Source organism: Anarrhichthys ocellatus, unplaced genomic scaffold (assembly GCF_004355925.1).
Source record: "Anarrhichthys ocellatus isolate YVR2014 unplaced genomic scaffold, GSC_Weel_1.0 scaffold58, whole genome shotgun sequence".
Taxonomy (NCBI): Eukaryota; Metazoa; Chordata; class Actinopteri; order Perciformes; family Anarhichadidae; genus Anarrhichthys; species Anarrhichthys ocellatus.
The window spans coordinates 1,516,643-1,532,645 of NW_022280088.1; positions in this window are offsets into that span (position 1 = coordinate 1,516,643).

A 16,003-nucleotide genomic window follows, 5' to 3' on the forward strand; every position below is an offset into this window, starting at 1 on the left:
ACTCCCTGAAAAAATACAGAATAATGATTATAATTAATGATTGATGCCAAACTAATTAATTTATATTTCTTTTTTTTGTTGTGAAACTACAAGGAGCCCCCACTACCTGCTGCTGGTACAGCCTGTACATCTCCATCCACCTCAGGGCCTCATTAGCATGTGCTGCAACTTGCTGAGGAAATACCAGACATCTCTAGACATGTGCTGCACTTAAGCCAATTATTCCCTCCCTGTCAGACACCTACCATACTATACATCTGATGACATGACTAAAACATGGTATCACTTGCCAGGGCACACATACACAGAAACCTCACAGAAAAGCAAAAGTCTTACTTTTTCTTCATAGCTGTCACTCTCCACAACCTGCAAACCAAGCAAGAGAAAAGAGGACACAACAATGACTTTATGCTGTTTTTTCTAAAGCAAAACAGTGTTTAAAAGCTTGAAAAGGGCAGACTAAATGACACGTTTAAATCATGTTTAGGAAAGACTCACAGGAGCAGCCAAGGTAGTGACCAGCAGGCACACCGTGAGCACCAACAGCTTCATCATGATTGTTCCTACAAAAAAAACACATCATGTTATGTACAAGAACGATCTTCATTTCCTTTGTTAAATAAGAGAAAGTGTTTCTGAAATTAAATTAATCGAAGATAATTGCCTTCAAGACCTATATGATCAGCAGGAATATGTTTTTAACACGGTGTAAAATTGTTTCCCTATGAAAAGTCCATCTCACCTTTTTTCCTGGGGCAGAGAAAAGCTGAAGATGTGTCTCCTCAGGGATAGAAAGTAATCTCCTTCATCTCTAACATGGATGCCATTTATACACTGGAACATCCTGGGACAACCAATCACATCCAGTAAAACTCACAGAGCTATGTGTTTGAAGAAATATCCTTACACTTTGAAAAAAAGGGGCATGTAAGGTTAAGGCCCCTGTTATAGTTAATTACATGCTGCGCAAGTATGCTGAGCACACAGGCCCTTCTCGTTATTGCTCTAACACCAAAAAAAACGAGACGGCAGGAAGCTGACACAAGCATGGAATGATACTGACTGAGATATTTATATATTTATATATAGAACAATAAGAACATGTTTGTTGGTTAAGGCAGTTGAACACTAAAATAAATTGTATTATATAGTAATTAATAAATTGTAATATTGATGAAAGTGACAGGGAGGTCCTTAGATGACACATTACAATACTACAATGCTTTTCCTCTATAAACAATTTACAAACAGTAAACACTTACTCAAGTACTAAAGTAAAATGTTTAGGTACTTTTTCTTATACTTTAATATTTCCGTTTTACGATAGTTTGTACTCTTCAGTTGTTACATAGAAAATATAAGCTATAATAAGCTTAGCAAATATAATGTATTATTAACCCAGTGGTTTCGGTTTTGCTTGCAAACCCCCCCCCTACAAAGCAGTGTGGGTTTGGGGCCCCTTGTCACGTTTTAGATGAGTTGTCAGCCTTTCAACTAAAGAGACAATTCCCTCCTTAACTTTTCAGGCTACATCCACACTGCTACGTTTCCATTTAAAATCGAGGTTTTATGTCTATACAGAAGTATACTGACGTCTACAGATTGTGTATGTGTGTGTGTGTGTGCCAATGGGAAGCACTTTCGTGGTGTCTGAGTCTCCACTGATCCCTGTGTTTGTTTTAGCTGGTGTGGTCATGGATCACAGTGTTTGGGTTTCTCATGTTTATTTTTTGGGGTTTTAAATCAGATAATGAAAGACCTACTCTGTAATCTGCAAAACTGTATTCTAGACATTCTTGTATCAAAACTGCTGAGCTGATGAGTTTCACTCCTGATACGATCCCTTCATTAGTTCTTCTAAACTTGTACTGTTGTTATCCTGTTGTCCTTGTTTGAAAAACTGGGCAGTGAGAAGGGGGAATGAGGTTGTAAACTGAATGTTTCCTGTACCAACTTGAATGTCTGACTGTTGCTAATTTAAATGGATTGTTCTCTGTTTCAACTAACAAACCAGATCAAAATCAGTACATCTCATTTGTTTTGCACTTACGATTTTAGATACATATCATTCATATGAGTTGAATGATCAAATAAGAAGGTAGGACAATATTCTCTTCTTCTTTTAGTGCTACAAAATTGGATAAATGAAAATAAATCTGTTCATCAATTCTGAAGCAGGTGATTGTATTTTGCTCTTGAGTTTGGATTTAGGAAACTTGCAAAGCAACATGAAGCTTTAATCTTAAAGGTAAAATATCTAAACCAAAGGGTTGCAAAGGTTGCCTACACATGATGGGGACTTAACCCTACATTGGATTCCTTACTGTTGAGGTGAAACACCACTTTGGTCCACAGTTCATATAGCAAGGCTCCTCTTGGCCTCTTGGCCGAAATGTTTAAATTGTTTCTTTTTGGGTCATCTAATCAGGCCAAAGTTCTTATTTGACCGATTTATGACCAAACACCTGCAAACACCCAAGTTTTTTTTAACTGTTGTGCTAATTAGCTAATCTTAGCAAGTTAACACAATAAATTAAGATAGCGAACATGGTAAATATTAAACCTTCTAAACTTGAGCATTACAGCATTAACATGCTGTAATGTTTGCATGTTTGCATATTTGCATGTTTAGCTCAAAGCACTGCTCTGTCTGTATGCACACCCTGACAGAGCTGCTGTAGAAGCCCAACCTGTCTCAAATCAATGCATACATACTAATCCTAAGCAGGTCTTGTATGTATTGTGTTCAAAATTGAGATTAGACAAATACTGTACAAAAAATCCTGAAGCAGTCACTTTTTAATCTTTAAAAGTTAAAATATATGATCTCAGTTATTAGTGTGTTTTTCTTAAATTGATGTGTCCTGTCACAACATCTCACTAGAATAGCTGTGTGTTGTATATATTTTTATAAAAAGAAACATGTCAGGTTCAAACCCATACCTGTTCTGTTGACCCAACTGTGTTGCTATTGTTTCTTTATCCATCTACCTTCAGATTATGTCGGCTCATTGTCCAATTCTGTGTTTGTGTATTTGTACCTGATTTTATCACAACTTCCCAGAAATACTGTGTAGTACAAAAGGCAAAGTTGCTGTAGTTATGAGGCAAATTAAGGCTATTAAAGCTCCTGTCAACATCTCCTTTGCTGTGGATGATAGAAGTTATACATTTATGTGGTGAGTGTTCCAGGAAAGAGAACTTGCGGGGAAGAGACACACATAGCGTGAGAGCATGGCGCCTGTGTTCAAGTGTCTTTGAAGAGAGAAATGTTAAGTCGTGTTGTGACAGGCTTTTGTCCCTAGGGGAGAGAAGATTAGGAAAGGTCCTTTCCCTTAAGGTATTTTTTTGTTTAAGACGGTTACATTTCACTGTAGGGGAATTTGTTCAACCAATGTGGCACATTATGTTCACTCTGTGTTGTAACTATGCTGTAGCCTATGCAGTATGTAAGATGCATACACTGTACCTGTACTGTATATGTTGGGTTCGGTAAATACTTTAGTCTTATATCACTGACTAGAGATGTTCATGGACATGGCACTTTTACTATACCGCTTGCCTTTGCAACACAAACAAACATGTCTGTCATTTTCTTAGGATGCTGCCTTTCTTCTTTTGCCCTTTGTCCTGTGGTGTTCCACTGGGGTCAATCATAGGCCCTCCACTGATAACATTGTTTGTACATTATCCATAACCACAATTTATAAAATATTGTAACTACTAGATGTTTAAAACTCTTTTGAGTTAAACAGCCTGACTGAAACACTTGGCTGCTAAAAGGCACCACTTTTAATGTTGGAAGTTAAATTTACATTTTCCGCTTTCCTTTTCATGATGCCTATGTTTGCCTGCTGATCATAAAATTCAATTCAATTCAATTTATTTTTGTATAGCCCAAAATCACAAATTACAAATTTGCCTCAGAGGGCTTTACAATATGTACACATTTGACATCCTCTTGTCCCAGGACCCTCACATCGGAACAGGAAAAACTCCCCCAAAAAAACCCTTTAACGGGAAGAAAAGAGGAAGAAACCTTAGGGAGAGCAACAGAGGAGGGATCCCTCTCCCAGAATGGACAGAAGTGCAATAGATGTGATGTGTAGAACAAGATAGTGAATTACAACACATTCAATGTAATTACAGCACATTCAATGTATGACAGAACCACGGCAGGAGGCAAGACCTGGTCCAGGTATAACCCGGATACACAGGAACCTGTGAGGCGAGAAAGCACAGAGACTCTGGTGAAGAAGCAGGTCAATAATGTGCATTAATGGTATCGGTAATATGAAATAGTAATGCGAGTAATAATAAAAGTGATATTAGCAGTTGGAGTCAGCAGGGCCATGGTAGGAGGAAGGACCAGGGTCCAGATGAAACCATGCTCCATGGAAACCTGTGAGGAGAGAAAGCACAAGGACTCCGGGGAAGAGACAAAATCAGTACTGTGCATTAATGGTATCGGTAATAGGGTTAATAATGAAGATCGTAGTAGGTGTCAGCAGGGCCATGGATGGTTGAAGGACCAGTGTCCAGATAAAACTGCGGTCATGGGAACCTGTGAGGCGAGAAAGCACAAATACTCCGTGGAAGAAGTAAAGTTAGTAATGAGCATTAATGGGACATCAATGCATACAGACAGAGGTGAAGAAGAAGAGGAGAGAGGTGCTCAGTGTATCCTAAGGAAGTCCCCCTGTAGTTTTAGCCTATACCAGTTTGTCTAAGGGCCGGTCCAAGGCAAGCCAGAGCCAGCCCTGACTATAAGCACTATCAAAGAGGAAAGTCTTAAGCCTACTCTTAAATGTGGTGAGTGTGTCTGCCCCCCGGACTGAAACGGGAAACTGGTTCCACGAAGGAGGAGCTTGATAACTGAAGGCTCTGGCTCCCATCCTACTTTTTAAGACTCTAGGAACCACAAGTAACCCTGAATTAATAGAGCTCAGCTCTCTAGTAGGGCAGTATGGTACTATAAGCTCTTTAAGATATGATGGTGCCTGACCAATTCGGGCTTTGTAGGTAAGTAAAAGGATTTTAAGTTCTGTTCTAGATTTTACAGGGAGCCAGTGCAGAGAAGCTAATACAGGAGTAATATGATCTCTTTTCTTAGTTCTTGTTAGTACACGAGCTGCAGCATTCTGGATCGACTGGAGAGATTTAAGAGACTTATTAGAGCAGCCTGAAAATAAGGAATTACAGTAATCTAGTCTAGAGGTAACAAATGCATGAATTCATTTCTCTGCATCGCTTTGAGACAGGATGTGCCTGATTTTTGAAATGTTACGTAGGTGAAAAAAGGCAGTCCTAGAAATTAGTTTTATCTGAGAGTTAAAAGACAAATCCTGATCAAAGGTAACTCCAATAGGCCGGGCTTGATTTTTTCAGGAAACATAGTTCTAGAATACAATATGTTTGGCAGCCAGTGTCCATACCCTAACATTTTAAAGCTCAATATCAACACATTTAACAAGATATATTCACTGTAAAGAAATAATTGAGTCAAGTTGAGTCAAAAAATGAAGACGAGTGGCTGCCTGGAACATCTGGAAGAATTCACAACAATCCAAAACACATATTCCGAGTAAAAAGACACTCCATTTATTTCTATGGTCTACAGCTGTGTAGAGCTGACACAATTAGTTTGATTGAGATCATTTTGACTCAATGCCGAGGCTAATGTTAGTGCTAAGATGACAGCGGGATCAAAAAAACATAAAGAAAAAGTACAATTTATTTCTACCAGGATTCATTTCTACATTCATCTGATAAATCTTTGACTTAGCACATCAAATACATCATGGAATAATTAGAAATAATTGTGTGCTGTTCTTTCTTTGTGTGTCATAAAACAACCCAACATAATGACCACACAATTTGAACCAGTGGCACTAATCTGATTTATTTATACCTCTTTATTCCAGTGTCCCAAAAATAGTGCAGGAATAATTATTATTGTCAAAAATACTCATGAAACACCTTTCTAATGAAGAGCTTGTTTGTTTTATATACAAGCAAAATGTGAACATATTTGATAGTTGTACTCTCTTTGCTGCTTTTCACTGTTTTATATAATTGTAAACTGAAAGTCTCTGGGTGACTATTGTTACCGGGGGCGTGTCTAAACGGGTGGCACAGGGTGGCAATTGCAGGTCTTATGCAGAGCCACTTGTAACATTATACCGCCTGTATTAGGGCTTTCTAAAACCACCTCTGGTTGATGGGTATAACAACTATTTTTGAAGACACCATCTCTTGGGTTCAGATTGATAATGAAAACAATATTTACTTGCCCTTCACAGCTGTGTTTTCATCACATTACGAAATACAAATAATACCAATCAAATTCTAAAGCTCTTTAAAAAGACATAGAAGAACAACAATATTGCTTGGAAACTTAGACTTTATTTCTTAAGGAAAATTACATTTAAGGAAAAGTTCAAATGAGTTAATAAACATATGCATCACATTTGTTACATACTGTGGAAATGCAGCATTACAAGTATTTGAGTGACACAATAATAGTGAATATCTATGAGGACTATAAAGTAAAGTAATTCTATACAGATGACCTTGTTGTAAGTAGTTTACTATTGCAACAATACCCTAATAACAATTGACTATTAAATGACCATCCTAGCATTTTATCTTGACTTTAAGCACATTTACATGTTACAGAAACAGATTCAGTCATTTAACGTCATTTGTGCTATTGCAGATGTCTGAATGTTACGGAAGAAGGTATAGTTTCGTCTCTTTTTCATGCTTCTCATCCACTTCACACCTTTGCTGGCATCTGCAAAGATCAATAAGCAATTTATAGCAAATATTGATTTCACAGACTCTCCCCACAGATGCCATATGCTTTGTATTCATATTGATAGTAATTTTCAATATGTGTGTTTGTATATTACATTAAAGAAGAGTTGTACTGAAAACAGATTGATAAGTACCTGGCTTGTCTGCGTGGGCTGGTCGTGATGGAGGGACTGCATGGGATCCTGGGATGGAATGGCATTGACATTGAATGAGGGAATCTGAAAAAAGAGGGAATGTAAAACTTCAGAAGTAAAGAAATGCTCAGAATCAATTCACATCTGCAGAGGACATTTTTCCACTTACATTTGGGATTTGCTGGGGAATATTTTGAGGGGGATATTCAAATGGGAACACCTGTGAAAAAACAAATGAAAGTAAGAGTAAAATATGACAGAAATAAAGCAACAGTAAAATGCACCATGTAGAATAAATAAAATCTCACATTTGGCATCTGAGGGACGTTTGTCATAGGAGGGATGTTTGTCATTATCTGGAACAAAAGCACATGCCCTCATTTAGTACTGCATCATGTAAAATAATATTCGACAGAAGTAATTTCACATCAAATTTATGCATTCTATAATGTCTTCAAGTTTAAAATATTTACCCTTTGCTGGGAGAAATCGTAGGGGTAATACTGAAAATGTAAAAACAGGAGAGCACAAACATATCAATAAGTCTTGTCCCAACAAGTTGTTTACTTTATCAAACATGCATAATTAAAACATAATTAAAGTGTTTTTCAGTCCCAATAGTGTATGGTTATCTGAAAAGGTGAAAAAAACAACAACACTTACGACTTCCACACTCTGTCTGCCTGGTGGCTGAGGAATGGAGTATTTGATGAAACCAAAGGACTGCAGAAAGAGAAAAGAAGAAAAAAAGAAAAATCAATGAAAAGTAGAGAGCAGTCAGGTGATGTTTTTACCACATTTCTAAAAGAGGAGATGCTTCTGTATAAACTGCATGCTGACCTGTGCAGCGTTTGATCCGCCTGCACCACCAGCAACTCTGTGAGGGTAAATCTTAGGGAAAAAATTAAAAACATAAGTGTACTGCAAGCATTCATCATAATCCTACACATGAGATATAAGAGTGTGACATACCAGTTCAAAACTGTAAGCGCCAGGTACTCCAGGTTGTGGCAGAGACTGGCCAGCTGTGAAGGGACTTCTCACCTGAATGAATGGGAAATTGTCAGTAGACAGTGAACTCCACATAGCAATATTCCTGCTGTGCTTCATATATGTATCACAAGCAGCCTTCGCTCAGTAGTATACTGTATATTATTCACTTTTGCATAGTAACAACCTCTGACAAAGAAGTTAAACAACACACAAAATGCATAATTACCTGTGAGGGTGGTACTTGTTGACTAGAACCAGCGTAATGAGGCAGATAATGAAAGATGGACTGAGAACGAAGACAAAAACAGAAATAGCTTGATATAAAGAAATATTAGAACTCTGCCTGGATTGAGAAAATGAAATCACAAGAGCCACCTTTATCCATTTTAAAAACTTACAGGTGCAGCACAGGCCGTGCTAGCCAGACAGAGGCACAAGATGACCAATTTCATTTTTGCAGATTGTCCGAGTCCTTCAGACAAAATGTGTTAATACATGAACAAAAATCATTCATATACTGCATGGTTGGCATCTTAATAGGAAAGCAAGCATGAACTCATGTTGAAGTTCTTTATAACTCACCTTCTGCGATAAGAAAGAAACACCACTGGGGAGGATGATGAATGTTGATGTTGAAGATGATGCCAGTTGATCGTATCTTCTACAGAGTTAGTTTGTCTTTTATAGGGCGCCAGCTCACATGAGAGCCAATCACAGTAATGGGTGTGATGTTTCCCAATGAGTAGGTGCAGTGCAGGTGTCTAGTCTTCAGCTTTACTAAATGACCAGTGGTCGAATCCACTTTCTGTGTAATAACAGACTGTTTGATTACAGTCTAGAGCAGTGCACACCTTCACTCTCCTTGTGCCTCATTCTGCCGTCATGACAGTTTCATCAGTTCTGTTCTACTGCAGAGTTGTGGCATAAACATCAGAAACTGCAATATTGTGTATGTTACTTTGACAATAAAGGTTAACAAAAATATATATTCTATTCTATTCTACTTATTTGAATGCAATAATAAACGTAATTCCGTTTGTTTTCCAGTTGCTTGCATGTTAATTGTGTTTCCAATTCATGAGAACAGACACAAGTCTATCCAGGCAACTGATGGTGAATGTACTGAATGTATACTCATAAAATGGAATTAGCAACTCTCATGTCTTTTACTCCAATGAATTTCAACAAGCTGAAAAAACTACCCTCATATGTCAGCTTGCATAAACCTATATGTTCGTGTTTGTCTGTGTTTATAGCTATTCGATTAGTCAAAAAGCTGATTTTCAAACTAACATTACATCATTTTATAATAATCTTATCACAAAATGTTGGTTAATCACACAAACAATCATTTTGTGGAATGAGCACATAGGTGTGTGTCTGGTTTTTTTGTGTAATATTGTATATATTTGAAGCAAATAACCAGAAGACAATGCATGGGTTATTTATATGTATTATGTAGCATAGTTTCAAATCTAACTGAGGAATCAAAAAGGCTCAAAAATAAAAAAACACATCCATATTTCTTTGCATGGCACCAATTTTTATTATGAGACATTTTTGCACCATTTTCTTTTCAACAGCATTGCACCATATTTTTCATACTTTTGTAAACAGTAGTGTTGACACGGTCATCTTTCACCGGGGTAGGCTGCTGGATTTATTGCAATGGTCACCTAAAGTGGGAAGGGAAGCAAATACATCTTTTCTGTTGTTGCGATGAAAAGAAAAGTATGAATTAAAGGACAATCAGAAAGAGAATATCTGATTGTAAGATTGTGTTTCAAAACATTATTGTTAAAACCTAAAAGTCTGAATTAGAGCACAGTCTATGTGTCTTGTAAATATGTCAATGATTATTTTGTGTCCATGTGTACCTGTCCTGCTCCTACCCACTCCTATCCTGCTGACTCTGATCGTTTAATCCTCGTCATCATCATCATCATCTCCGCTGGGTTTGGCAGCCTGAAATGACAGAGGCCTCCGATGAGCCGATCAGGAGTGAGGATCGTGTGCTGATGACTCGATGTTTCTCAACACCCCGCGGCAAATAGTTGGAAGACTGTTTCTCTCAGATGCAATACTCATTCATCAAAATTAACCTGTTGCCCTCATCACCACTTCAATTCAATCCAGTTTCCCACCTGATTACATTCAAATGAATCAAAGCGTTTATATGGTCGACAGCTGACAGGCACCAAGACTTCCTGTTTCGTCAAAAAACTTAAATAGCTCAAAATGAAAATCTGTAGTCTTTCTTACAGGGGCACTAGCGGCAATGATGGGTACAACAGGAGCAGCAGGAGTTGCAGGAGCTGCAGGGGCAACAGGGGCAGCAGGGGCAACAGGTGCAGCTTTTGGCAGGTCAAAACCGAAGAGGTAGTACTGCAATAGATGAGAAACACAAGACATCATTAGTTCAGTAAAATGTCACAAACTTCTATCAGAGGAATGAAAATCTGCAGGCACTTACTACATCCTTTGTGTCTCTCCCGTTTGGTATAAGAATCTCCTGCTTGATTAAGCCACAGACCTTTCAATGATAACACACGCAGGCACATGCACTTAAATATGCATTGTTACAAGCAAAGGATACGCATTTAAAAAAGGTTGAAACAATGCACTGATGACTGTGTTGGACTATTAATTATCTGGTAGCACTTTATAATAACAACACACTATGAAGCATTAGTTAAGTATGAGTAAACACTTAATTCATCATTTATAAAGCATTGTTCATACATTAATAATTCATTAGTATGCAGTTCATAACAACAGTTATAAATGTTTTATTCTTGATTAATAAGCTTGTCTATTATGTGTTTCATTATTGTGTTTTCATACTTTATAAATGATGGATTCCCCATTTGTAAATTAAGTATTATATATTTTACAAACCAATTATTAAGGAGTTGTAGATGATTAATACGATAATTTATAAAGTGTTAGTAAATGATTAATGACTTATTTAGATGTACATTATTCATGCATTTAAGCAGTTATATGTGGAGTGGATGTGAATGAGATCGATATGCTTGGTATGAAATGAATAATTAAATAAGTAAATGTAAACTAATATGCAAAGCTCCTGGTTAATGGATGAGAGGTTTGTATTTAACAGTATATTGTTTGCATCTTGCAATAAATATTAATATGTTTTTGATCACTTTGTGTTGTGTCTATTTGCCTGTTCTGTTCAAAAACTGTGTTTTGAGGCACTGCTGGCCTTTCAATGTCATTTATAAATGCTTTGTAAGGCATAAATAGTCCTCACTTTAGATGAGGTCACATAACACACTTTACTAAGGAGTAGTAACTACCTTAATAAATCATGAATTAATCATGAATTGCAGTATTAATATGCGTTTATAAAGCATATATTAACATAGTCCCTAACTATTATATATATAAATGCATGAATAATGTACATCTAAATAAGTTATTAATCATTTACTAACACTTTATAAATTATCTTATTAATCATCTACAACTCCTTAATAATTGGTTTGTAAAATATATAATACTTCATTTACAAATGGGGAATCCATCATTTATAAAGTATGAAAACACAATAATGAAACACATAATAGACAAGCTTATTAATCAAGAATAAAACATTTGCAACTGTTGTTATGAACTGCATACTAATGACTTATTAATGTAGGAACAATGCTTTAGAAATGATGAATTAAGTGTTTACTCATACTTAACTAATGCTTCATAGTGTGTAGTTATTATAAAGTGCTACCAATTATCTTTTATTCAAATGGAAGTCTAGGTTTCACACACAGATCAAGCTATGTGTCACTCACAGATCCGCCAACAGGCCACCCCTGGGCATCAACAGGGAGCAGCTGGAAATAAAAATAGTCCAGATTATCATACAAGACAGTTTTCGTTGGATAAAATGTATTAAAAAAGGGTCTAAACAATACAAATGAGCTCTTACAACTTCCAGAGTTCCAAATGGGGCTCCAGTCGGAATAACCTGGGCTGCCTGTGAAGAAGAAGAAGATCGTTTTAACCTTTAGTGTAGATTATGACAAAAAGCAGCAGCCCTGCTAGCAACAGAGCCAGCAATAGGCTCAGCTACATTACCATCAGTGGTGAACACATAATAGTAGACCTGTGTCCAGAGCTTATTCAGTGATGTTTGAAATAGTGTCTTTTAGTGTGGGTTTTTGTGTGTATGTCATGATTTACTGTACCTCAGCTGGAGCGTGACAGATGTCAAACTCCATGAATATTTCTAACTGCAAAGAAGCAAAGGAAATACTGTAGAATCAATGGAATGCAGGTGAGTGTAAAATCAATAATTGAGACAAACTTTTAAATGTAGTATTATTCACTGACAACATTGTCAATAACCATCGTGCACGAAGGACTCTTTAAAATGCTCAGGAAAAGAGGTTTGAACATCTACAATTCCAGGACAATTGAACAAACTCCATCTGCTGATAATGATTAGGTTGAGCTCCACGTACAGCTACAAGGACCTTTGGGTAAGCTTGTTCTGTCAAATATTTACAGCATATAAAACATATATGAGAGAGAAAAAAGAAGGATAAATATTTTAGTAATAGCAGGCGTTTTCCTTACAGGAGCACAGACAGCGACTCCAACGATGCAGACAGCAAGCAGGATGAATTTCATTTTGAATTAAGCTGTAAAAGAGATTGTTTTCTTGTTATTAGTCAAATCATTATTTGAAAGATAATTTTAGTTCAAAATTCAATCATTTTCAAATGCCATGACATATGATATTAACTGTCGACATTACCTTATCTTTCTGGCAAACACACGAGTACTGACGTATTGTTGAGGAGGGGTGTGATCACTGCAGAGGGATTTACTCCTATTTATTCGCTGACAAAACAAAGGACAAGTAAACCTATGACAGGTATTCATGACAAGCCAAGGATTTTAATTTTTATGATGACAAAATTGGCAACCATATCTCTGTGGGAAATCTCGGAACACAGATCTGCCTTAAAACGCACATTAATCACATTTGAGCTCTCACTGATCTGCTTTATCAGGTGATCCCTTGGGGCACGTTTTAGACGGCCCAAAAGGCCTTCAGTTGCATGTGAGTAGGAGTCAAATGCAGAGTTAGTAAAGTGGAGCTTTTGAAACTAACATTACATAATGTAGCTGTAATAGATTTTTTTCATTTAGGTGTTTATTCTAAAGCATCTTATCACAGACTATACCTGCTATAATAGGTAATATACTGTATTATAGCTGATTATGATTTAATGATGAATATTATGATTATATTTCGATTTCTTCATCACAATCACATTTGAGGCCTATTTTGACTCAAACTTGTTTCCCGTTTGTTAAATACAGACAGATTAAGTGGCTTCCGATAATTGGTATACTCAGTCACCTGTATGGAGCCTGTGGGGATACTTCAATGCTACACTTTTGCAAAAATCCAGTACTTTTAAAGAAAAGGTATCAGCATGGTGATTAGACGGCCTCTTTCATTATGGTGTTACTATGCAGAAACCTGTAAGTACCATTCAAGGCATTTGAGTTGAGTAAAAATGTAATTCCTACAGAGAAGATTACACAGTTTCACACATACAGTGCTGTTTTTTCTTGACAAACATGCCTTGTGTTTAAAGCAAAAACTGCTGCAGGGCAGTATGTGATGTGCATTACTGTAGGAACAGCATTACTTTAGGAACATGATCAGGGCGTTGCTGAGAAAATTGGTTGCAACAAAGAAAGCCACAGTGCCAATTGAATGGCATGTGCATGAAACTAAATATATTAAAGCTACTATAATTCATATTTGTTGCTCGGAGTGATGAACCCACAGAGAGTTATCATCCAATTCAGCAGTTCCTCTCAGCTCTAACGGTTTGGTTCAGTTTCACAGCTGTTATCAAACCCGTTTTCAGCTTTAATGCACTAAAAACACAGTGTACACTACATGCACAACAGACAGACAGGCTTGTGATCAAAGTGGAGCATTAAGCAGTTAAAGACCCAGATATTTCGCATAATAGTTGGAAGAAATCAAGACACAGCGATAAGGAGAGAGTGAATATTGAAATTTTATTGATCAGGGAAAGGTACTCCATATTAATGCAATCATTACTCTGTCTGCTAGATGTGTGACATGTTCACCATATCAACTTAAAGCTGATAATATGTCAATGTTGTGTTAACAGCTTGTTTTCAGTGCTCACATGCTACCTAAAAGGTTTAAGATGATCAATTTAAACAAAAATCATGAAGACAAGCACATTTGAAAAAGTTGAAACAATTTAGGTTTATTCTTTATTATAATAATAAAAAGGAAAAATACTTTTTCTCAGTGTGTTATGAGTTCTCACTGCCGGTTGCTGCAGTCGCAGACAAGCTTTCCTTGTGTGGGTTGAACAGGTGCTTTCACAGTGACTGCCTCCTGCATTTGTCTCTCCAAACCTGAAGGGAGCCCGTTAGCGGTCGGCTGTGGTCCAGAGCTTGCTGGCCCCTGTGTCTGTTGGAGTCCAGCCGAGGAGGTCCCCGCAGTTGGCACAACGACTTGCTGCTGTGGGTTTACAAGCCCAGCACCCTGTCTCACAGGCTGAACTGCTCCTGCAGGTGGGTTTGTGAGCACAGTGGACAGGTACACACCCAGCTGGCCCATTTTAGCTGCCATCTAAAACGAACAAGAGAGGAAAGATATACAGTAAGAGGCCATGGGGAATGGGGGGCGGGGGTGGGGGGACAACTGGATCATCAGTGGGATCACTGAGTTCAGAGCAGATTGTTTGAACAAGCTGAGAGACAGATACAAATCTTGGCTGTTTTACCTGGAGCTCCTCTGAGCTAAGACTGGCAAGTGGAGAGCTCTGGAGAACGAGAGCAAATGTCAAATAAACCTCGAGCTGAAAGAATATTACAAAAACAGTCTGCGCATTAATCGTGATAAAGGTGTAATTTGCATTTACCTTGGGTTTCTGGAGCGTGTATACAATTTGGGGATTCTGTGGAAGAAAATCAGTCTGAGTATACTGCAGATTTTTACTTTGCTGCTCTTTCAAATTTTGAAGTACAATATGTTATTTTCTTTATTATATGAACACTGTCCGACTCTATCGACAACAAAAGGTGGAGAGACCTGTTGTTGCTGCACTTGCTGAGGTACATCTCCTAAGGGAGCAGCTCCAGAAGGTGTTTCTGCAGGTATCACTGGACTGTTCGGTGACTGATTTGCTGGTGTTTGTGGAAGAGGCGATTCAAGAATCATTGGGAATCCATATGGAGAGAACTGCAGGACAAAAAAAATAGACATTTATATTTTGATATTTGTCAACAGTTTCTGCACTGAGACAATACAAAACTGCAAGTCTAACCTTCCACAACTCAGACATTTTGATATAATTACAATATCACTTGTGGCAGAAAATCATGTTGAAATGATCAGCATCCAAGTTTCCATCTCAGAGTCATAAATCAAGTGACAGATTGCAGTAAAGTACCCATGTCTGTATTTCCACAACACTGTCATCATTTCAGATTTCCTATACAGTCCATGTTGACAGAACAAAACACAACTGTAGAAACATGTTAAAGACCCCCAGGCAAAATCTGTCAAGGTTGTGATTGCAGCTTGCATCTGCAGTCTATAGTTCAGTCCAGAGCAGTATATGCAGTACTTTTTGCAGTGCATGGGAGGATCAGTCCCAGAAAACAAAGTCAGTGGAAAAAATGATGGAAAAAAAAGTATCTTACCATTTGATTCCTATAGGGAGATGACAAAAGTGGGATGTATCTATAAGGAGGGAAAATCTGGAGGAAAAAAAACAACCCACAACTTTAAATTAGTTACATGCTGAATCACTGAATATATAAATATAGTTTTGTTTGTAAGTTGTTGTTTTTTCATTCCTTTATGCCCTACCAAAGGCTGCTGTGCGAGTGTCGGCTGGTAAGCAGGGTGAGATCCGTGAATGTTGGGCTGCAGAGGAATGATAATTGGACTGCCCCCTAATGAAGGCCACGTGTAGTGTTGGGTGGGAGGCAGGAACTGGGGGCCATCCTGGGGACCCGGCTGC